This window comes from Martes martes, assembly GCF_963455335.1.
Source record: "Martes martes genome assembly, chromosome: 5".
In the NCBI taxonomy this organism is placed as follows: domain Eukaryota; kingdom Metazoa; phylum Chordata; class Mammalia; order Carnivora; family Mustelidae; genus Martes; species Martes martes.
Genome location: NC_137892.1, coordinates 152,752,669 through 152,779,137, shown reverse-complemented (window position 1 = coordinate 152,779,137; position 26,469 = coordinate 152,752,669).

Below are 26,469 nucleotides of genomic sequence, written 5' to 3'. Positions count from 1 at the left end.
TTTCTTATCTGGAGAAATTTTAATACAACAGACTGTATTTGTTCTGCAATCAGTTATTGATAATTTTTCTGACTTGGAATATAAAATTAAATATCTAGCAACTCTCTACTGTAATCGACATAAGTTTGAATCAAATTATTTGCTATTCAGGTTTTATTCAGTTGCCCTTTAAGCCTTCATCAAGAACCACCAGCCCCACTGGTATGTTGTCTTTTGCCCAACATTCAAGATACAAAGAAGTATTTCCCTCAAAAGGTGAGCTTTTATAAACTGCCATTCCCTAGCTCAAGCCTAACATTCCTTATGGAAACTATTTTTTTCAACCAATCTTCTCAACAATTAAATTCCATCTCTAACATGGGACAGAGAAGCAATTATACATTGAGAGAAATTATTTGAATACAGCCTTTTCAAATTCTTCTGGGACTCCTTAAGCCATTTGCTTTTGTTTTATCTTCTTTATCCACTTCAAGTGACATTTCTTACCTTACATGTACAATTGCTTTCTCCTTTTAGACAACTCAATGGAACCTGTGATGTAGTGAACAGAGTAACTGAATGAAAGGCTTGGATTTAGGTCCCAGCGGAAGAGCTGTGCAAAACTGACCAAGGTGCTTAACCTCTCTGAAGGTCAGTTTTTCCTTCTGTAAAATTAGAATATAAACATGCATCCTAGGGCGCCTGGGTGGCTCAGTCAGTTGAGCAGCGGGATCTTGGTTTCAGCTCAGTCATGATCTTGAGGTCCTGGGATGAAGCCCTGCATCAGGCTCTGTGCTTAGTATGGAATCTGCTTGAGAATCTCTCATTCACTCTCCTTTTGCCCCTCCCTTTCATTCTCTCTCTTGTGGGCATGCACTCTCTCTCTGAAATAAATAATCTTTTTTTTTTTTTAAAGAAAACTTATGCATTATAATTCATGTAATTGTTAAATGACCAAATGTAATATTTCTATCATGTTTTATTTGACAGGGAGGTATATGCTACTGGGAGTCTTCGATTGCAAAATCTTTGACTGAACACCTTCATGCAGGAAACCATGTCCTGACGTATATACTCCAAACAAACAATTCGTCCAACAAAACATTTCACTTGAGTGTTATAAGCCACAGGAGTCCTGATGTCTTTCTTCACTAATTGGAAATGATTATATACACTTAAAATTTCCTTTCATTTAGAAAATGTCTCCTGGAAAGAGATGTATTAGCATAATTTGAGAATATGATGTTCCTGAAGGGTTTAAAATCTGATTGACATTGAGTGATTTCAAGAACCACCATTGATTACTAGATAGGAGTATCTATAAAATTATTTCCTTGTATAATATTATTTCTCATATACTTGAGTCAGTATCTCCAAATATGTGATGATACAAATCACAGTGAGGGCGAAATGCACATTTAAATACTAGAGCAAAGACTGCTATTCGTTAAAGTCCTTGAATGGGGCAAGAAACACGGATATTTTTTCGTAAGCTTAATCTCTTATTTGACAGATAATGAACCGGAGGTGAAGTGATTTTTGTCAAGAAGAGGTTTTGTTGTAGAATTGGGACTAGAACTTAAATCCCTTAACTCAAAATGTAGGGCTATATTAACTCCTCCACATTTAACCACGGAGCCATTTCCCAAAATTTTCAAGCTAAAACAGCAAATACGTAAGATTTTAGGGGGCAGGGGGAGAATATGTTCAAAATATAAGGGGGCAAAGTATTTAGATCTTTATCAAAATTTTACCATAGATTTCCATTTTATAGTTTGATATAGGAGAGATGTCCATTTACTATAATACCTGAGTTCTTGGTTCCAAGCATAGATTTTCTATTAGACTATTAGAGCCTAGTTAAAAAAGATTTAATTTAGATGCTTACTCATATTTGCAGTACTGAACTTAAGTTGGGATTTAATTACAGAAAGCATTATACTAAATTAATCTCATTGGAGTTCATTTCATTATTCTTATGCAGCAAATTTCAAAAAATTAACTTAAAGGGAAAAAAAAAACCCAGAACAATCTCATATAAACTCTTTCCCAGTGGATCAATCCACTTTAAAATCCACTAAATGGTCTGATGAGGCAAACATTTTCCCTTATTCAGGCCAGGCAGTTAGGTGCGCATTTTCAAAGTAATGATTACCAAGACGTTAGTATCATTAAATATTGTCAATTCTACAAAATTACATGTAGGGTGTTCTGGACATTTTTAATCTGGACAAAATGTAAAGCAGAGGAAATCACCTAGAAAATTTAGCAGAGATAATTTTGTCTTTGCCACTAGAGTGGGGGAGGAGGCTCTGGCCTTCTCCGCAGCTGTTCCCAAATTCTTATGTGGCAGTTGCAAATAGGAATGCTCTATCATAAATATTTAACTCCAAGTTTACGGCCCTTTCTTTGAGAAGCAGACTTCATCCCAGTTGTTCACACTTAAGAGAGGATTGCAGTAGGTGGATGCAACTTGAATTCAAAATAGAAATTGCTTCTTCTGATAAAGGAAGTAGTTTCCAAACATCATGATGGTAAGAGTGCATGGTTATGCTTAAGTCTCAGCTCTATCACTCACTAATGTTGGAGCATCCCCTTACCCTCCCAGGGACTCGATTTCCTCCTGTATAAAATGATGATCCGTATGACACACACTATGCCAACTTTGAATCTTCCCAAATGTTCAACTTCAAGGGTCAAAGCAGGCTGCTGGTTCTCCACCAAAGGCTAACATTGCACCAGAGATCAATATTTTATTTTGTTAAATTCAGTGCAACAACCCACTCACTGGGAACGAATAAGTGAATGAATGAATGAAGTATGAATAATGACGTTTATGTAGGAGACAAGAGAATGAGAAGGCTGGATGTGCATTCATTGTTAGAACGGCTGATAACCTAGATTACTGCAAGATGTGTCAGATTCAATAGAGTAAATGAAAAGCATACCATTTGAGGTAAATTACTTTTGTGGGATACATTATTTTGCTTCTCTTTCTATTTTATTTACACAGAAAGAGCAAGCTATACTTTCACATAAAACCCACTCAGAAAACAAAATTGATGAATTCTGAGCAGCGTGACAGGAGGGATTTAGCTTTCTACAGTAGAATACATCTGGTGAGTTTCCATACCTTTCTTTTCTTCTTTTTTTTTTTAAGAGACAGAGCATGTACATGAGCACATGTGTGTGAGTGGGGGGAGAGCCGGTGGGGGGAGAGAGAATCTCAAGCAGACTCCTGGCTGAGTGCAGAGCCCCACACAGGGCTCTATCCCAGCGTCCTGAGATCATGACCTGAGCCGAAACCAAGAGTCGAATGCTTCTCTGACTGAGCCACACAGGTGCACATCTGTCCATTTTTTAGAGATGAATTGTCCATTGCAATCACTATGGTGTTTTGTCCAGAAAGAACATGGGACCAGGAGATGGAGAGGCTGGATTTATACCCTGCCCCCGGAAGAATGGGGTCACATCTTTCTTGTTTTACTTTGCATCCCTAAAACTTAGCTCAGCGCCTGGCATAGAGCGAACACTGAAAAATGAGGCAACTTCTGTGGTTGGCTCTGCTGCCTCCTGGATAAGTGTCTCCTGGTCCAGCATACTTTCAAGAAGCAAAAGCTGAGACAGAGCTGTGTGCCGGGCCTTCCTTAGGAGGTACAACCCCAAGGCCTTCAGAATGAGAGAGAAAAACAGAAAACAAATTGAAGGTAGTACATATGCTACTGAGCCAACGACAGCTGCTAAGAAAGACACAACTGGTTCCCAACACAGGATACCATCCAGATGGGCCAGGTAGAGACCCTGAGCCTCAGGACCATCTATCAGGGGAGAGCAGTTGGTTTCCCTGTGTCTCATCTCCCAATCCGCCCCCTGGGACACTGACTCCAACACACACCTGGTGATGTCCGCTGGCCCTGCTAGGCAGTTGCCCGAGCAGCTGGCTGCATTGCCCGTGGCATAGTGCTCACCTGAGCCCAGAAGTGCTGGGAGGAGATACAACCTGTGGTTAAGCTGGGTTGAGCTTCGGTACAGGAGCCACTCTTCCTTCAGGGAGACCATGCCAAAGACCAACTCACCCCTCTGGGCTAAGGGGGTCAGTTTGTCTCTCCGCGGAACAAACGGTTAAGTTGCAGCCAGCAGGAAAAGGTAACTGAATCTGGGGAGGTGATAAACTGGGTCAAGGACAACGCAGCACTTTAGAAAAGTACTTGACCCAAAGCTCAACTTCAACTCTAAAATCGTGATCATACAGTTGCCCTCACATGTCACAGGGGTGTCACGAGGATAAAATGAGAGAGAAGAAACTTCCGTCTTCTCATCCCCTCCTCCATCTCTTGAATCTACCCCACAAACCTATGCAGGAAAAATACACCCACACGCCTTCTCCCTGTCTATGGCCAGGAGCTGCTAAAAAAAAAAAAAAAAAAAAAAGGTCACATCGCTAATCTCAAGGAGGCCCTCATCATTGACACTTAGACGTGGTGTTTCCCCCCATTAAGCGTACTCTCCCTGTGCACCTTTCTCAGTGCCCACCCCTGGCCAGGACGCAAGCAGGTGTTGTAAGCACTGAAGGTTATATGGTGTTAGGAGTTCCTTTTAAGAAAAAAATTACAAACATAAAATTAAATATTAAAGTGAATATTCATTTCAAATGAGCAAAGAAAACACACCAACTACTACAGACTCAGGGGTCCAGGTCCTTTTTCTTTTGAGATCTCTTTAGACAATTTACCAGAAATGCTAACTGATGGCAACTTGGTTTATCTTCCTAGCCTGGGATACCCAACAGCAGTGTTTCTCAAACCTCAAAGAACCTAGGAACATCTGGGGAACTTGGTCAAGTGTAGATCCCGACTCAGTGGCATCTGGATGGGTTCCAAGGTCTACGTATTGACAATCCCCCAGGGCATGGCCAGGTGATACTAATATGGTCCAGCCACAAACTTGACACTTCCAGTAGAAGGCTCCTAACTCCCAGCACTTGCTAGGGCAGATACAAGTGAAGGTTCTGGAAGCTTTAACTTCATTGTCTTAGGTGTGACACCCTCCCCACAATATCAAACAAAGGGGTGGTTCAAAATGGCAGTTTAGGTGTTGAGAAAGCGAATCCTGCAGGAACTGGGTGGAGGATCCTTTTCCAATTCTTGCTTTCAACACAACTGAAAGCAAAACCGATCCCTTTGTCAAGCAGTAGGTTATTTGTAAGGATGTTTGATATACACAATCTGATTTTTACTATATAACTCAGAAGGCATTTAAAGAATTTAGTGGTATGGCTACAACAAAGTCCTTCCATTCTTGTCTTACTTCTGTGACAAGCTTTCTCAGGGATTATATTAATGAAAGTAAAAAATGGGAAAAGTATTGATGCAGAACTCTGTCTCATTCTCACAAAAAAATACTGAACCACGGATACTTAAACTACTTGAGAAAAAAATCCCACCATCTATCTCATTAACAGATACATTTCCAGTAAGTTTTGTATGTTTAACAATTATTTATTGGATTTTATAATGCATTATGTTGTTTTGACCAATTGTATTCAAATGTTAATTGTAAAAAGAAATCAATGCAGAAGAAAAATATTTAAGACTACACAGTTTATGGTCACAGGACATTTTAAAATTTCATTTCAACGTCTACATTTTATTGGAAAGACCGCTCAAAAAAAAAAAAAAAAGATTGCCGAACATAAAGATATATTATGATAAAATTTGACCGAAGAAATCAAATGAATATAAGATTAAATGGGGGAAAGAACAGCATAAAATTTCCAACTTGTTCATAATTTAAAGTGAATCGCTGAATATCAAATTGTGATTGCACGCTGATTCCACTAAGCATATTTTAAGGAACCATACAACGGTTTCATCTTAATATTTCAAAAATGACAATATGCCTGTGATATTGTGGTTTATAATAAGAAATCTCTTTCTGGTATTCGTCACCATTTCTGGCACACAGCTCCCAAAACTCAGTTCTTCCTAAGTGAGAGAGTGACAGAGGTGCCTTTTATATAATGAGGTAGCTTTTAGACCCCATCTAAGGATGGGTGCGGATTGCCAGGAGAATCATGTGAACAGAGGGTTGGAAATTTCAATCCCACCTACCCAACCCTCATCTCCAGGGAGAGGAGAGAAATAAGAGATTGAGTTCAATCACCAAGGGCCAATGACTCAGTCAATCATGTCCATGTAACGAGGTCTCCACAAGAACCCAGAAGGACAGAATTCAGAGAGCTTCTGGGTTGGTGAACATGTGGAGATTTAGAGAGAATGTCACGCTCTGAGAGGGCACGGAAGCTCCAAGCCCTTTTCCACATACCTTTTTGCCCTGTGCATCTTGTGCATCTGGCTGTTTCCGAGTTATATCTTTATAGAATAAACTAGTTATCTAGTAAGGAAACGTTTCTCTGGTTCCTGTGAGTTGCTCTAGCATATTAAATGAACCAAAGGAGGGGGTCGTGGGAACCCTGATTTCTAGCCAGTTGGTCAGAAGCACAGATAATATCTGGGCTTGTGACTGACATCTGAAGTGGAGGTGGGGACAAGAAAGGGTTCTTGTAGGACTGAGCCCTTAACCTGTGGAATTCAGTGCTATATCTGGGTAAATGGTGTCAGAATTAAGTTGAATTGTAGGACACCCTGCTGGTGTCTGGGAATTGCATGTTAGTGTGGAGAGACCCTTATCCCCTCACATGCTAAGATTGGGTACAGGACCCAAAAGATTGCAGAGAGAGAGAGAGAGAGAGAGAGAGAAATGCAGAAATTACTTAAAATTATGATGCGAAAGGTTAACATAAAACCGTGACAGAGATATACATTTCCTAAAACTTGTTAGAGTTTCCGTAAGCACGTGAGGTTTGGGGATCAGAGCTCTCGGCAAGGTGCCTCCGCCTCTTGTTTCCCACAGTTTCCTTTACGCCCCACTGCAGTCTGGCCTTATCCTCAGGAAAGCCACTCTTGCCCCAGTCATAGTGCTCGGCACTTTATGACTCAAAGGGACACCAGCCATAATGGATGAAGGGCCCACCCTACTCCAGTATGACTTCATCCTAATCTTCAACGACACTACTTGCAAATAAAAATCATATTCTGAAGTACTGGGGGTTAGGACTTCAATATATATTTTTCAGAGGATACAAGTGAACCCAAATTGTGACTGAGTGTTATGGTTTTCTTTGATAAGCTCTCAAAACCCATTCTCTTCTCTTGACTCCCTGGTCCTCTTACCTCACTGGACCCTCAGCCTGTCTTCTCTGATGGCCCGTCTTATCCCATCTCACCCCTTGGGTAGGCTGCCAAGGTCCCCATTCTGGGCTCACCTTTTGCTCTGTAATCTCTCCTCATAGAGGCCATCCATGCCCAATACTTTGTAGCCTCACACTGCCAATTATTTCTTATCTTGACCTCTCTGCTGAGCCCCAGACCCAACACCCACCTGTCTACTTACAATGATCTCTAGTTATCTCACAGACATCGCTATCCTGGTGCTTCCCAAGTTAACTTCCCCATACCCGCTCATCTGCTCTCCCTCTAGGTCTCTGTGTCTCAGTAAAGGCCACCCGAATACCCCCAGGTTTTTATTTAATTGACAGAGAAATAGAGAGAGCACAAGTAGGCAGGGAGCCCAACACGGGGCTCAATCCCAGGACCCTGGGATCATGATCTTAGCTGAAGGCAGCCGCTTAACTGACTGAGCCACCCAGGCGCTTACAAACACCCCTGGTGTTACATTACTGGTCATGCCAGTAATCTGATAATCATCCTGGATATCTTCCTCCTTCAAATATATCTCAAATCCACAGAGCATTCTCAGTTTCCCTTGCCAGTTGCCTAATGCAAGCCACCCTCATCACTCTGCTGAAAACACTGCACTTTGGGAAAATCCAAAGTCTACTCAAAGCCTTCAAGATCCCACATGTCATAATCAATTATTTAGACAAATGCACCTGTATGAGACTTCACTGTTAACTATATTTGATTAAAGCAGAAACCTTATAAAGTTTAAAGTTTGCTGGTAGATTTCAGTCCAGTAGAAAAATAACTCCAATTATTATTGGAGTCTTAGGGTCCCCTAAGACACTAACCAATTTTGTATCCATTAGAAAATGTATTTCTGCATTCCTCTGACTTTCTGATTATATAAATCTCTGTACCATGAAGTATTTTTTCAGTCTTGTGATCCTGCCAGTTCCTTCATTAATTAACAAGAATAAAATCTTTGACATGTGCTTTTTTTTCTGTATTTGAATGAGAACAATATTTTTAACTGTCCAAAAATCAGACTTTGTTTGGAGATGGTCAAACATGTCCAAGTAGACTCTGTGCCAGATCAAATTAAACTGTGTTGTCCAAAAAGTGTTTCTCATGAGCTTATCTTTTCTAGGCCCCCATAGGGATTCTCCAGGACACTCTACAACTTTCACTTTTGCTCACTCTGTTTCTTCTCTTTTACTCTTTAACTTGATGCTGAGTCCTTCCTTTTGCTTTTGGATCTTCGTCAGATTTGGTCCTGTTTTTATTTTGTGTGGGAAGTTACAAACTCTTGGTTCAAGTGGTTATGAGTTTGTACATGGCTGATAGGTTAGCAGCAGCAGCATTGGGAGGATGATGGATGGGAGTCTGGTTTCATGGTTTGACCATTTGGTGAACTGTGTTGGTTGAGCTGGTAAGGACAACAGAGCATCCAGTTTGTTAGTCTTCTCTTTTTTTCTTGCCCTCTATATGATCTCAGCCGAGGGATAGTTCTTTTAGAGCTAGAAAAGTGAGGTGCCATATGTCTGTGTTCAGTCCGACCTGTGAGACCTAGAACTACCTGCTCTTTGGATACCTGTGTGTCTATACCTGAAAAAGGCCTCCACCTCTGTGAAATATTCTCCTACCACAAGGGGTTACTATTAGATTATAACACCTCTTAGACAACTTCTGTCTGATTGGCTTATAGAAATAAGTATGTACTTATATAAATTATTTGCCAAAATTTCCAGAAAATAAAGAAACTGAGTTTCTGATATTTTTATTTTGCTAGCCTTTCAAGTAAAACAAAACAAAAGAAAAGGAACCACGGGCTCAGGATCTTCTTTTAAAAAGGAATTCAGGTTCCCATATTTAACGTGAATCTTTGGACAAGTCAGACTTATTGAATAATTTTGACTTTAAAAAATAACACCAAATATATATTTCCTTGATGGTATCAGTGTGGCATGCTATCAGTGAGTCACATAACACAAACAGAATTGTTTTCCAATTTTTTTTTTAAGAGCCTAGTGAATCTGATTTTTTAAATGACTTATATCAGTTTACTGATCAGATAGATAACTGACATCTGTAGAATGTTTAGGAATGTAAAAAACATAAAATCATGTGTTCAACTAAACTGAAACATGATTCTAACATTTTTTAACAGAAATTATGTTTTGTAGTATATCAGCTTGAAAATAATCTCTAAGGTGCTTAATTTTACATCCTAGACTACAAGTAAACTAAGTTAATTAATGGAGAATCTTTGGATATCAAGATAGTTTCTACATAAAATAAAATACAGAAACATAAGCAACTAAACATTAGATACACACACACACACATGCCAAAGACACACATGCCACAACATATATATCAACACATCCCAAAAGTATAGCCATTCTAGGGGCGCCTATGTGGCTCAGTCATTAAGCATCTGCCTTCAGCTCAGGTCATGATCCCAGGGTCCTGGGATCGAGCCCTGGGTCGGGGTCCCTGATCTGCAGGAAGCCTGCTTCTCACTCTCCCACTCCCCCTGCTTGTGTTCCCTCTCTCTCTCTCTCTGTCAAATAAATAAATAAAATCTTAAAAAAAGAAAAAAGTATAGCCATTCTATAGCTTAGAAAAACCAAGACAAAATTATACCGAGTCAGGATATCTTGGCGTCTCTTTAGTGCTGATGCAGGAACTTTCATGAAAGTAGATGGCTAATCCAAGGTACTCAGAATAAGAATTAATTATATAGGACTGAATGAATTGATGAGTCAATAGTGTTAGTATTGATCTTAATGTTCCATATTCTTATAGATAGAGTTTGTTCTCTTTTTTCTAAGAGAAAGGTGGGGTGAGGGGTATTATTCTACTGAGACATTCCCTCCCCTCAACCCATTCTCTTCCGGCCTCCAAAACTCTTTCCTTTGTTTTTCTCACTGTCCATTCATAATGTCAATGGCCAGGAGATACCAAGACACAGACTCAACAGAACCCAAGTTCAGGGTACTCAATTATTGAGGTTCTATCTAGACCCTTGCTATCTAGATTGGCTTATTTCCAAAGTCAACTGACCCCACAGTATGTTGGTTATTGTCTAAATGACCTTCTCTTGCAAAAGACAAAATATATTTTGGAAAAAATTTTGTTTAAATTTTTCCATAACATTGACACAGAAACAAAATTTTCTCAAATGAGATGATTTACAGAAAATCCTCTTGATAAATATTCAAATTTATTGGCAAGATAATCATCACAATAAGCCATTTTAATGGCAAAGCAGAAGTACTTTTTCCAGGTTTCCTATATGAGTATTTCCTCATCTCACACTTACTTTTTAAGTCTTCTCACATTCTTATCAGCCCCTCCCTACCCCCTAATACACACATCCAAGCATTTGACCTGCCTTTTGGACTCTACTACCAAGATAGTAGCGCACCTGTTTTCCCCTTGTTCTCCACACCTACTGCTGCTAACACAGTTAAGGCCAGCGTTACATCTAACCTATAGTGTGACATTGCCCTAAACCATCTGCCTGACTCCAGTGTCATGGCTCCTTCCACCTAGCTTCCCTCACCTTCTTTCCAACAATCTACTGCCTTAATTATGTACATAAAACCCATCTATAATCACATAACTACTCTGCTCACAGAATAACACTCAAATCCTATCTTGGAACCTCAAGACCTTCTACCATCTGGTCCAATCTTCATCTTCCCTTGTTTATAGGTTTTATAGATTCCTCTCACTTTCCAAACGTTCTGCTTCTGTTCACAGAGTTCCCTTTGCTTAGAAAGCCCCTCTTTCCTCCTACCCACACCCCATCTGTGTTTTCCCATGTTTAAATGATTCCTTGTCCACAGCTTTCTCTAAGAGTGTTTTGTCTGTGGAAGAAAAATTGTCTAAAATTTTACCTAGAAACATTCCTAGAAACATTGAACTTAACCTGCTATTCTGTGTATGATCATTCCCTGCCCCTGCTTTCTCCTTGGTGTCCATGGATTCTTTTGAGCCAATAATGTCTCTACATTGATAAGCTTTCATTTTCATAGGAGAATTTTAATACATTTCCTGTTTGCTATTTTCTCTACTGATTTTTCTTGGGATTCAGGATTTAGAATAACATCACTTGGGAATTCCCGTATGAAAACACTACTTTCAGTGTCATGTATAATAGGCCCCTATAAAGATTATTTAATCATCTCAGGGAATGTCTGCGTTCGAGTTTGTTATTTACTATTAATTAAGACCTTAGACTGTGTGAAATTGCGTGTTTACTTGTCGATTTTATTCTGGAAGAAAACAATCCTCAAGGTTATGATTTCCTGCCCCCTAGGACATTAACTACCTTTGCATCTAACCTACCCGTCACATTTTAACATTCTTTTCTCAAAGTGCTGATAAATATCCAGTTCCTCAAAATGATTTTTGGACCAGTTTTATCATTTTAATGGCTCCCTCCCTAATGAGTTAATAAAGCTCTGACTTATTTCATTCTATATTTGTATAAGAATCATGTTTTTAATTTTTTTTTAAAATTAGACTTTAATACTATCATTTGGAAACATGTTATATGACTCCTCTTGATTTGCATAAAATCTCCCTCACTTATACTTTTCTCTGCCATCCATCTTATTAAATTATCAGCTCCTGGAGGTCAGGGTCTTGGAAAAATTCACCTTGAATTCCCTAGAGACTTTATATGGTGACTTGTAAATGGTAGAAGCCCAGTAAATATCTGTTAAATGTAAGGGGAAGTATAAATGAAATACTGACTCTTTTTTTATATCAAATATCTCAAGAAATCATTTTAAATGGCAAAATTGTTCTTTCATATCTATTCAAACACATGGATTCCTTCCTCACATTTTATTAGAACCAACACTTCAGATGCCATTAACTAACATGTTAGCTTTAACATATTCTTTTAATTTTAAAAAATTGTCTAAGCAGCTACAATTATCACTAAGGGAAAAGGTCCAGTATGCTTAAGACCACACTTTTAATATTTGTTCTTATAAATAATTGGGTGACTCAAAATAAATGACCAAAATAATTAGGTATTCATTGAAAGCAAATAAGAAAATTTCCAATATAACTTCAGTATAACAAGTATCTCTGATTAATATATAAAAATAATTAAGGCAATAATTTTATGTCCTAGTTTTCTTTTAATTTCCACAAAGTTCTCGAGGCATGAGACCATCTGCATCAACATAACTCAGCCATTAGGACTGAAAAGCGAGACCACCTATGAGAATATGACCTGATTGTCCCAGGTAATTCATGCCCTGAAAGATAAGACTGGAAACCAATAATTAACTTCACCATTTGCTTCAGGAAATCCTTGCAAGCCAATTTATCAAGGCAAACAGTTTGTTCTTCTGGGCAAACAGCTCTCCTGTCAGAACAAAGATTTGTTCACCTGTTCAAAGAGCTTTGCTCGTCAGAACTTTGCTTTCCATGGTCCCCAGACCAACCCAGGTCCTGCTTTGAAAGACCCATCTTAAACACGTGGTCCAGACCTCAAAATCCTTTTAAAAGGAATCCTTCTCTAACTTCCTGCCTTTAAGATAAGGTGATGATCTCCTTTGCTGTGGGAAGTTTAGTAAACTCAGCTTCGCTTTATCAACTGGTCTTTGGGGAGAAGTCAATTAACATGCTATAATCAACGATCACAGAAGAATTATCTAATACTTAAAAAGCTATATTGTGTCAACCTTTATGACAGTTTTCAAGTTATTATGTTGTTAGATTTCAAATTATTATGTTGTAACTCATTGACTGATACTGAATATTGCATGTAAAAGGACAAAGTTAGGCCCCTAAAGGATACTTGGAATTTATAATGATGTTACAGAAATGTAATCAGAACAGGACTAGGCAAGTGATAGGTCTTCCTTATGCCTCTGTATGACCAGGTGATGCCTCCCACAAAGAAGATGGAAACATCACTGAGTTTGAAATGGTTGGATACACCATCTTACCCATGCAATGCTTACTGCTCTGAATTGGCTCCAGACAAAATTTTAGAATAGTTTGTCCTTGAAATTTCAATTTTCTCTTCTTTATGGTTTTCCTTCCCTCTACCCTTTCAGGAGCACAAAACCTTTCTGCATGCCTTATGGCTCTATTTCTCATAAGCCTGGACCTTGACAGTCACTCACACCTTAGTACAATTGGGTTTCCAATAGTGCTTTATCTTCCCCCCTCCTCTCACCCCCTGCCTTAAAATCCAGTCATTGGCTGTGCTGCTCTTCCATTATACTTTCTCCTAAGATATTTTCACTGAAGCCTTTTTTTTCCCTATTGATATAATGAAAGGACTTATCCCCAGTTAAAGGAATTTCAGAAAAAAAAATAAGAAAATTTTGGCAGGATCAGAGAATTCCCTTCACTCATTTCATTCAATGTGTCCTTTTAATCTATATGAAAGCCTGGTCATACTGACATGACAGTAATTGAGATTATTATAATGAAATGGGAAAAAAATATCCAGTCGGAAGAATAAGCTAAGATACTGTAAGAAGCAACCAGATAAATCCAGAAAGTGTGAAAACAGGCCCAACCGCATCAACAATTCAGTGTCATTTAATAATAAAAAAGAAGAAGAAGAAAACTTCTATTCTAGATTGAGAGTGAGCGAATCTTTTTTGAAAAGAGCCAAATAGAAATATTTTAGGCTTTGTGGGCTACATGGCCTCTGCCACAACTACTCAACTCTTCCTTTACAGAATGAAAGCAGCCATGGGCAACACCTAAATAAATGAATGTCTGTGTTCCCATAAAACTTTATTTACAAAAACCAGCAGCCTGATGGATTTGGCCAGCAGCCGTTGTTCTAGATTTCAGACTTACTATAACAAAAGGATTCAACGGATAGTCCTGATTGAGATTCTTGTTGGGACAAACCTGCTGTAAAGACATTTGGTTATAATTGGGCCAATTTAATACAATTTGGATACTTGTTGGGATAGCTTCATTTACATGGAAAAATAGAAAAGTTAACTGAGAAAAACAAATCGCTCACTACACATTATACATACTATTTCATTTGTTTAAAAATGTACATGTATATCGGGGCGCCTGGGTGGCTCAGTGGGTTAAGCCGCTGCCTTCGGCTCAGGTCATGATCTCAGGGTCGTGGGATCGAGTCCCGCATTGTGCTCTCTGCTCAGCAGGGAGCCTGCTTCCCTCTCACTCTCTCTGCCTGCCTCTCTGTCTACTGTGATCTCTCTATGTCAAATAAATAAATAAAAATCTTGAAAAAAAATGTACATGTATAAAAATCTACAGCTATGTTCTATAAAGTGCTACTAGTGTTGGGAATATAGTATTTTAATCTTTTTTCTTTTTTTTATGGAAGCATAATGTACACAATGGTACATTAGTTTTAGGCGTACAGCACAGTGACTCAACAATTCTGTATGTCACACTGTGCTCACAAGTGTAGCTACCGTCTGTCTCCATACAATGCTAGCACAATACCATTGACTGCATTCCCTATGCTGTAACATTCATCCTGTGATTTACTCATTCCAAAACTAGACACCTGTATTTCCCACTCCCCTCCACTCATTTGTGCCTATCCCCCGACTCTTCTTCCCACAGGTAACCACCAGTTTGTTCTTTGTATTTACGAGTCTATTTTGGCTTTTGTTTGTTTGTTCATTCATTTGACTTTCAGATTCCATATATGAGTGAAATCATTTGGTATTTTTCTTTCTCTATCTGACTTATTTCACTTAGCATAATATCCCCTAGGTCCATCCATGTTGTTGCAAATGGCAAGATCTCATCCTTTTTTGTGGCTGAGTAACATTCCATTGTATATTTATACCACATCTCCTTTTTTAAATTCCAGTTTAATTAACATACAGTGTTATATTAGATTCAGATGTATGACAGAGTGATTCAACCATTCTATACACTACTCATGGCTCACCATGATAAATGTACTTTTTTTTTTTTTAAAGATTCTCTTTATTTATTTGACAGAGAGAGACAGATCACAAGTAGACAGAGAGGCAGGCAGAGAGAGGGGGGGAAGCAGGCTCCCCGCCAAGCAGAGAGCCCGATGCAGGGCTTGATCCCAGGACCCTGAGATCATGACCTGAGCCAAAGGCAGAGGCTTAACCCACTGAGCCACTCAGGCGCCCCTCACCATGATAAATGCACTCTTAATCCCCATCTTCTATTTCTCCCATCCCCTCACCCCCTTCTCCGCTGATAACCATCAGTTTCTCTCTATATTAAAAGTTTGGCTTTGGTTTGTTTCTTTGTTCATTTGTTTTGTTTCTTAAATTCCACATACAAGTGAAATCATATGGTATTTCTTTCTCTGACTGACTTATTTCTCTGGCTGAGTAAGATTCCAGTGTGTACAGTGTTCACTGTTAACACACACACACTCACACACTTCTTTATCCATATATATATTAACAGATACTTGGGTTGCTTCCGTATCTTGACTATTGTAAATAATGCTATAATAAGCACACGGGCATATATCATTTCAAATTAGTGTATTTCTTTTCTCTGGATAAATACTCAGTAGAAGAATTCCTGGATCATAAGGCGTTCTTTTTTGTTTTGTTTTTTTTTTTGTTTGATTGTTTGTTTTGATTTATTTATTTAAATTTGAATTAGTTAACATACAGTGCAACATTGGTTTCTGGAGTAGAATTCAGTGATTCATCACTTATATACAACACCCAGTGCTCATCACAAGTGCCTTCTTTAATACCCATCACCCACCCACCACCCTCCATCAACCCTCGGTTTGTTCTCTATCATTTAGAGGCTCTTCTGGTTTGTTTCCCTCTCTCTTTTTCTTTATTCCCTTCCCATATGTTCATCTGTTTCGTTTCTTAAATTCCACAATTGAGTGAGGTCATATGGTATTTGTCTTTCTCTGACTGATTTATTTCACTTAAACATAATTTTTTGATGGCTGAATAGTATTTCAGTGTTTGTATATATATGTCTTTATTCATCAGTTGACAGACATTTGGGCTCTCTCCATAGTTTGGCCATTGTTGATAATGCTATTATAAACCTCGGAGTGCATGGACCCCTTTGAATCTGTATTTTCGTTTCCTTTGGGTAAATACCTAGTAGTGCAGTTGCTGGATCACAAGGTAGCTCTATTTTTAACTTTTTCTTTTCTTTTTTTTTTTTTTTTTGAGGAACCTCCATACTGTTCTCCAGAATGCCTGTACCAGTTTGCATTCCCACCAACAATGCAAGAGGGCTCCTCTTTCTCTGCAGCCTTGCCAACACCTGTTGTTCCGTGTATTGTTAATTTTAGCAATTCTGACAGGTGTGAGGTGGTATCTCGTTGTGGTCTGGATTTGTATTTCCCTGATGATGAGTGATCCTGAGCATCTTTTCATGTGCCTGTTAGTCATCTGGATGTCTTCCTTAGAAAAGTGTCTATTCATGTTTTCTGCCCATTTCTTAACTGGATTATTTGTTTTTGGGTGTTGAGTGTGATAAGTTCTTTACAGATTTTGGATATTAGCCCTTTATCAAATACATCATGTGTAAATATCTTCTCCCGTTATGAAGTTGCCTTTTAGTTTTGTTGATGATTTCCTCTGCTGTGCAGAAGCTTTTTATTTTGATGCCCCAATAGTTTATTTCTGCTTTTTTTTTTTAAACCCTTGCCTCCAGTGACATGTCTAGTAAAAAGTTGCTTTAGCCAAGGTCAAAGAGGTGGCTGCCTGTGTGCTCCTCTAAGATTTTGATGGATTCCTGTCTCACATGTAGGTCTTTCATCCATTTTGAATTGATTTTTATGTATGGCTTAAGAAAGTGGTCCAGTTTCATTCTTTGGTATGTTGCTGTCCAGTTTTCCCAACACCACTTGTTGAAAAGACTGTCTTTTTTCCATTAGGTATTCTTAACTGCTTTGTCAAAGATTAGTTGACCATATAGTTGTGGGTCCATTTCTGGGTTCTCTGTCTGGTTCAGTTGACCTGTGTGTCTGTTTTTGTGCCAGTGCCATTATTGTCTTGATGACAACAGTTTTGTAATATAGTTTGAGATCTGGAATTGTGATGCCTCCAGTTTTGTTTTTCTTTTTCAGAATTGGTTTGGCTATCCAGGGTCTTCTGTGGTTCCATACACATTTTAGGATTGTTTGTTCTAGCTCTGTGAAAAGTGCTGGTGGTATTTTGGCAGGGATTGCTTTAAATGTATAGATTGCTTTAGGTAGTATAGACATTTTAACGGTGTTTGTTCTTCCAATCCATAAGCTGAGATCCTTTCTCCTACAGACAGGAACAAGATGAGGATGTCACCCTCATCATTACTATTTAACATGGCCCCAGCAATCAGACAACAAAAAGAAATAAAAGGCATCAAAATTGGCAAGGAAGAAATCACTTTCACTATTTGCAGACGACATGATACTCTATGTATAAAACCCGAAAGACTCCACCAAAACAGTGCTAGAACTGATACGTGAATTCCGTAAAGTTGAAGCATATAAAATCAATGTGCAGAAACATGTTGCAGTTCTATACACCAATAAGAAAGCAGCAGAAAAAGAAATCAAGGAATGGACCCCATTTGCCATTGCACCAAAAAGCAATAAGCTACCTAGGAATAAACCTAACCAAAGAAGTGAAAGAGCTGTACTCTGAAAACTATAGAACCCTTATGGTAGAAATCGGTATTCTTCTTTTTAAGTTTTTGAGGAACCTCCACAATGTTTTCTAGAATGGCTGCACCAATATACATTACAACCAACAGTGCATGAAGGCTCCTTTTTCTCCACATCCTTGCAAACACTTGTTATTTCTTGTCTTTTTTATATTAGCTATCCTGACAGGTGTGAGGTGATATCTAATTGTGGTTTGGATTTGTATTTCCCTGATGATGAGTGATGTTGAGCATCTTTTCATGTGTCTATTGGCCATCTGTCTGCCTTCTTTGGAAAAATGTCTATTCAGGTCCTCTGACCATTTTTAAGGGGATTATTTGTTTTTTTCTGGTGTCATTTCTTTACATTTTGGATATTAACCCTTTATCAGGAAATATCATTTGCGAATACTTTCTCCCATTCAATAGGTTGCCTTGTGTTTTCATTTTTTAATTCTTATCTTAGAAATCTTTTTACAATTTATATTCACTAATTTTGTAGTAGTAAAAGTTCATTTTTAACTTTTAAATAACAGAAGAAAATTATTTACTCAAAATCTTGAAAAAATTAGTATGATCCTTGAGTGATTAAAAAGAAGAAAGCCTTAAGGTTGGATCTTTTAATTTCTTTATAATTTTATGATAGGAATATAAATAGGCTAGTTGTATTTTAAAATATATTGTAGAATGAACTGAAACAAAGATGATTCCACAAACAAATAAATCTCCAATTGTTTTAGACTTTTTAAAATTGTTTTATGGTTTTTGGAACCATCCTCAAGAGAATAAGAAATAGACTTCACACAAATTTGTGACTTATAAATCACATTTATTATTGCCCACAGGAAATTTCATACTTAATGTATGCAATGAATTATGTGCAGCAATAAATGTGTGTCATTAAAATATATATATAGCTATTAACTCTGGATTTTACATTTTATTAAAGGAATTCTGTAATGCATTTCTAAGTGGTTGTCATTTAACATATCTGAGACTAAATTTACACAAGGTAAGTATTTCTGAGTAAAGTATATTATTTGACTTGGTTTTTAATCTTTTTCACTTTATTTTTATTTTCTTCCTGTAATAAATTCAAGGCTGTAATTGCAATACTTGCATAGGTGTATTTGCTTGGCACGTTATTCTGTATAAACACGTAGGACACCACTCAAATGAGTCTCCGCGGCAGGTGATGACAGCTTACTAAGGGAGCTACGCACACTCTTCCTGCATTGTGGAATGGTGACTTCCGCACCAGCACAATGAGTTGTCTCAGATGATACATTTGACCTCTGTGGACTTCACATTTCTCTTCGAAAATGAAGGAGCTTGGATGGTATCTTCTCTAAAGGTCCATTTAGCACTGCTATGTCATGACCTACTAATTGGGTGGCTCATTCGTCTTCTTTCATCTTCCATTTTTCCATTACAGATAAAAGAGTAGACACTGAAGTTAGCACGGTGTGGCTGGCTCCTTCTCTCCCGGTCCCTGTGCTGGTGTGTCATCATCGGAGACCAGAGCCACTCCCCCACCGCCCTTCTGCCTGAGCTGCCTGGATCTGCTTCAGCCTTGCAGGCTCTGCAGGGCCCACCGGTTCCTCCATTTGCACCCTTCCATGCACATCAAGTGAAAACTGATTGTGAGTTTCCCTTCCTGGATCCTCTCCTGAAAAGTCTCTGCATTTGGTGAAGTCATGCTAAGGTCAAATATCAGTGTAAGGGCAACAGGCTGGAGTGATAAATCCCAATGGTCAAACTCCAAAGTTCATGCTGTTAAGCTCTACACGATGGGATCACCATCCTGATGAGTTCTCGGATTCTTCTCCCTCTTTTCTCTTTCCAGCCTCTACTCTGCTTTGTGTAACTTGGAGAACTCAGCTCAGAAACAATCCATATCTAGCTATTTGACACTTGGAGTGGATAGTTTTTAGTGCCACTTTCCTCCATAAATCATAGTCATTTTTAGTACTTTGAGTAATACTCATAAAGTGAAATTAATAATAATAGTGGCCACAAAAGAAATAGAGACAGTGAAAATTTTCTTTTATGAAGCTTTGCATATAAAATTATGCCAAAAATATTAAAAGATTAAAAGATAAAATAAATATTGCAGTACAAAACAGGAAAAAGTTCCCTGTATTAGGTTGAATTGTGGTTCCCCCAAAGATATGTCCAAGTCCTAACCCCTGGTACCAGGGTCTTTGAAGATGTAATTAAGTGGAGGCGCTCAAAGTTAACTGGGTGATCCGTATACCCAATGATAAGTTCCCTTATAAAAGCAGGAGAAAGGGCTGTCTGGGTGGCTCAGTCAGTGAAACATCTGACTTTGGCTCAGGTCATGATCTCAGGGTCCTGGGATCAAGTCCCGTCATGCTCTCTGCTACTCCCTCTCTCCTTCATCCCCTCTCCCTGGCTTGTGTGTGTGCGCCAGCACTCTTTCTCTCTCAAATAAATATTTAAATAGAAAAAAGAGGAGAAGGAAAACACAGATGCAGGGGAGAACCCTTATCAGAAGGCAGAGGCAGAGAAGGGAGAGTACATACAGCCACAAGAGTCTAGGAGAGACGCGTGAAATACATTCTGCCTCAGAGCCTCCAAAAAGAACCAACTCTGCCAACACCTTGATTTCAGTTTTCTGGCCCTCAGAACTATGAGAAAATAAATCGCAGTTTGTGGTAGGAAACTAATGCAATAATGGATTAGTACTTTTTATTACGGAATATATATATATATTTAAAAAGATCAAAAGATTGATGCATATACATTGATTTATTACAGTAATGGGTAATAGTGTAACAATCTCTGTTTTCAAGTCCTTGCAAATTTGTCAGTGATTTCATCAACATCGATCCTCATACACTCATGTTCAATACACGACATAATGAGTTTCGTCCGCCAAGTCTCCATCACAGTGGATTGAATCACACTTTTTATTTTATTTTAGATGACCTACACATCAAGCCACGGGCCTACAAGTAGTTAGAAAAAAATCTTAAATTCAAGAATAAGTTTGGTCAAGAATCATAAAAATCCTATTTTGGAATAAATTTCAGAAACCACAAAACCATCCATGTCTTTGCTTTCCTTTCTTGCAGCTTTTCAATTTTTCTGTTGAAAAAACTTACACACCAATAAAAACTGCAAGTGGCCACGTTAGGGAGGCAGAGTGCTCTCACTGTTTACTTTGAATCTGCTCTTTAAACACAGGAATATCTAGTATCAAGGGGCAAAGATACAAACCCAGAGCTCAAGCAATTCTGCAGTGCCAGTCTGAAAGGAATGTGAGTAGCCAGGTCTATCTGTGATGCAGCTGACAGTGTAACTGTGAATTCTCCAACTTAACTTCTGTGTAGAAAACATTTGTCATTAAAAGACACAGAACTTCAGTGTGCTATTGGAAGCTTAATATGTATTGTTAAAATTCAACAATAATTGCAGCAAATGCTTAGATCTTACACCAACACCACGTATGGGGGGAGGACTAATTGATGGTCACTGATGTGCTTGAAATTGGTGACCCATGGTGGTAACAAAGCACAGGCCAGCTGTTAGTTGAGCTATATTACTGTTCATGAGTTCTCTATAAAGGATGCCTATACCCATGAGGGACATCTCCTTCTGTACTTCACCATCATGAAGGACAAGAGAAAGAAGATGGAATTTGTGTTCATTCCCTAGGGCTGCCGTAACAAACTATCACCGACTGGATGGCTTATAACAATAGGAATGTTCTCTCCCTCAGTTCTGAGATTCTGGGTTGGTCCCCCTGCTCTACACCAAGCTTCTGCCATTCTCTGTCATTCCTTGACTCTCAGCTACGTGACTCCAGTCTCTGCCTCTGTCCTCATGTGTCCCCCTGGGTATCTGTGCCTGTGCCCAAATTTCCCTCTACTCAAAGGGATACCAGTCACACTGGACTAAAGACCTATCCTATGCCTTCATCCTAACTCAATTACATCTACAAAAATCCCATTTCCATAGGATACCAGAAGCAAATCCATAGGTACCAGAGTTTAGGACTTCATCATATTTTTTTAGGGGACACAATTCAACCCATCACAGAAGATTACAATTTTTAATGCATATTTACTATGTAACATTTTGAATTTTTTTAGGGAAAGACCACTTGGGGTGCTCTCTTCATTGACCCTACAGATGGTTTATTTGAGATGGTAACAGTTGGTAACAATAATTCCTTTTAGTGGCAACCCACTCAAGAGATTTTTATATATATGTAAAAAACCTTGAACTATTGATTTCTTCAAGCCATCTGCAAAAGTCAGAGAATTTTATCTCATTTATTAACATATTTGTTTTTCTCTGAAGGTTTTTTTCCCCCCTACCTTAATGGAAATATTTCTAAAGTGCTTCAACCACTCTACTTTATATTAGTATTCTGATTTTTTTGCCACATATTTTTACCCTCTTCCCTCTAAATTTTAATCTTAATTTCTAGTCTTTTAAAAATTACCAACAGTTTGTCTTTTGTTAATTAGTAAGTCTTCCCCATGTATCTTTAACTTCTCCATGATGCCTTAGAGGTCATTAAATACTTTTTTTCCAATCCTCCTTTTCAAAAGGTTGGGGAGCCATTTAGCCTTCATTATGAGATCTTGCAAAATTCTACCTTCCCTTCATATATAAAAAGTTTTGTTCTTTTATACTTTCCTTCTCAATTTTCTTAAAAAGTCTGAACATCTGTATTTCTTTTCCCTCTTTTCCTTAACATAGAAAAATTCTCCATACTGTGCGGAGTTCAGTATTGTACAGATATTTATGTCCATCAGTTTTTCTTACTATTTTATCATTTGAGTCCCTACTGTCACAGCACTAAGAACTAGAGGGTCCACTAAGGCAGAGAGGAGGCAATCCTTTCCCAGTATGGCTATGCACCAAAAGACCCTTGACTTCAACATGTAATAAAAGTAATATTAACATCATTTTATGTATGTGTAATTTATATCCTGACTACTGCCTAAACTATTTTGGGGGGAGTTTATAGAGAAATTAGATACTTAATAATTATATTTATTGAGACAAAAAAACTTTCTTAAGGTGAACTTTATCGTGTGGAGTCTTATCTGAATGAATGACTTTGGACATTCACTTAATTTTAGAGAAGACAAAATGTTTCTCATGTTTGGACTTATGTTTCAATGTCACCCTCACTCCCAAGTTGAGATGAACATATAAAGCTTGTTGACTGAAGACATTTCTGGCAGGAACATAATTATCAGATATAGCCCACGGGTGAAGCTTTTTCATGACCCAACATGGTCCAGGGTCTGAGAAGAGGAAAACAGAGTCTCAGTATCCATTGTATAGACTCCTGATGAACTGAGGGCCCTCAAAAGTAAAGACCAGGGTCCAGCAGGAAACAGGATTCATCCTGGATGATTCAAAGATGGAGGTTTTAAAGGAGAGATGCCTCACAGAGTTAGGGGAAGGATTAAGGGAAAAAACAACAGATAGTGGGGCCCAAAAGAACAGCAAAGGTTGGAAGTTTTTTCAATCCTAAAACTGGAGGAGCAAGGACATGAACTGGTACTGAAGAAGCGCAGTGCAATTTGGAGCTTTGGAAGAGAGACCAGGGCTCTGGGCATTGAAGGAACTGACTCCTGAGAGAGACAGGCTAATGAGGAATCAAGTCAGAGACAGTCTGACCTCTCTCTCCCGCCACCCTCCAAGCCCCTGCCAGCACTTCTTTATGGCCAACTCAACTGGAAGGGTGAAGGGGCTCCAGGTTTCCAGGATTCCATCCATGGTACCAGCCAGCCAGGGCAAAGAGCAGGACAAAGAAGACTAGAGAGTAAATTTGAGGGGCCTGGGGAGTGGAGTCCAGCCAGCACATCAGCACACTGAATGAGATCCTTGGCAGAAACTAATAAGCTCTAATTGGCTTCCATTTTATTGGTTGTGTAAATGCATCACTTGTATCCTTTGTGCACAGGGATCATTTGGAACCCTTCACATCTGCAATTGAAGCTGGATAGCATGGCGTAATTTTGAGCCCCTCAAGTTTAATTTCAAACTGTGAAATTCACACAGTATTTAAGATGATTAAAAAACAGAAAATACCATGAGGACTTGACCCACATGGGAATCACTTTCAAAGTCACTGAGATGGGCGAGGGATGTGCATGTTCTCAATTTAACCATTGTTGTCAGTAATGGTTATCTAATTTAAATGTACCTTCTGTTTATGCATTCCACAACTGAAAACCACATGAACACTCTCAGGCAACATTCAAAGTGTGCTCTCTCATTTTATCTTGCCAGACTCTCACAAAAATGGTGGGAGGCCAGTAGAACAAGAAGACAGAGAACTATAAACCTCTGATACAAGGCAGACCCTTCCAATGTGTGACTTCATGCATTCTGCCCAAATCCCTGAGAGGAGGTAAACCGCTCAAGGTCACACAGTCAGTAATAGACAAAACCCAAATTAGAACGCAAGTCAGCCAACTCTCAAGTTATTTCCATTGCGCCACCCCTTGTAAATGTAAGTACATAGGCTCAGAGAGCGTATCAAAACTGACATAGGAAGAGATAGAGCCCAGAGCAGAAGCCTTGCTCAGCGCAGTCTGTCAGGTACTGCACCCACAGAAAACAACCATCGGGAAAGGCCAGACACAGCAAGAGGGAAGCCAGCCTGCAAGAAAAGCCAGGAGGCTCTGAATGGGAGGAGCCACTTCCTCCATAATTACTGACCGCATCGGCCTCGGGTACCACATAAAGTGTGGTCACTGGGGTGATCCATGACCTCAGACATGGTGTGCCCTCTCCCAGGGGTCTCTCTTTTGGGGAAAACCATCTAGTTCACTCTGCTACAGTCCCAACGCAATTCAAAGGGGATGTAGGGAAATTTATGCTGCTGCAATAAAGTGTGAAGAAAATTGTGGTAATGACAATGCTGTGATGTGTTACATGAAAGAAAAGAAACAAACAAAAAATAATGGGATTTTCCATGACAATGAAAAGTTAACATGAGGATATGCAAAACTAAGATGAAAAAAAGACTTAATATGAAGATCTAAAAGCCAATAAAAACCAGAGACCCAGAAGAGTATGCACCCTAGTGTAATTATCATGACCTTTAATACAACTACCAACTGCAAAATAGATTGTTATTGAAAGGCCAGTGTGGTGAATGACCATATTTTGTGTTTTAGAGATGTCCCGTCTGACAGTGAGAGGAGACCTTTGTCACTGTGCATATGAGATCTGATTAGGCTGACCCCAAAAACACCTGGTACATAGGGGGGTGCTTTGTAATGTCACTGTTTGTTATTTCAAATAGATGGTTTCCATTTTTAGGAATTGCTTATTTTAAATTCTAGATGATCAGTGAAGAAATTTGGGTTGGTGTTTTAAACAAAGAAAGAAGTATTATCAAACACATTAAGAAGGATCTAGTTCCACTTTTCTTCCCAAGGGTAATCAATATTTTTAAACCATTTTTTTAATAGTCATTGGTGCCTCGTGGAAAGTGAAAATAGAGCCAAATGTTACAAAAGTATCAATTTCACATACATTGCAGGTTTGTAAGTGGAATTTATCGAGAAATTGCTTTACATGTACCAAATAAAAGCTTTATTCAAAGAATTAAAAGCCTGGAGATCTGAATCTTTTTTTTTTTTTTAATCAAAATAGAACCTGCAAGGGAAAACCTAAACAGTGAGAGTGTTAATTATAAAGTTGTATTGCAGCCTTGGAGGTTGAGGGGGCAACTTTTGACCCCTCTGTGAGCTAAGGAGGTACACTGCAGCAGCTGGAGGAGAGAAGTGAGGCTAGATGTTTGTAAATGCAATCAAAGGAAAGCACTACATATGCACAAAACACTAATTTTCATCAGTGGGTCCCCATGTGCTGTGTGCGTATGTGCCGACAATTATTATCGTCACTATATATAACCGCAGTCAGTGTGAGCTAGGAAAGAACAGCTGTCTCCCATGAAACAATGTGCCTCTGAGGAGTCTCTAAGCAAGTCTCAAAGCAAGGAGAAGCAATCAAGACTGATTAAAAGGATAGCATTTAACAGCAGTCAAGGCAAAGCTAAAGGGGGAGAAGGAGGGAGCGACCGTTACACCTAAAATCAGACTTGCATCATCCATAGGTATTACTAAACCCTATAATCATACTGATAGCTGTTTGCAGTCATGATTACTTATTCTAATGAGGAAATTAAAAAGTTCTTTGTTATGCCACATATCTGGTTATGCAGGTATAAATCATGTCATGTTCCTAACACACAGAGTAAGAGGTTCATCCTCATGCATTTGTATGAAGTAAAAACACAGCAGGCGTTAAGAACTCAAATTATTGATGCCTTCTCTAAAGTCATTGCCTTGGGAAGTTACAGACTTACTCCATGATGTTTCCCAAACCTCCTTGAACTCCTCTTTGGGGAGAGCTTATCAATCTTTCAAGAGTTTCTCTCTCTCTCTCTATGCACACAAATATTTATACACATACACAATACGCACACATACATGTACACATGATAGCTCACTGCAATGCAGTCATTCTATAATTTCTGTCGTGATTATTTATTTTTACCAAATGTGTATTATTTAAGTTTCTCATCATTACCTAACAGCATTTCAAC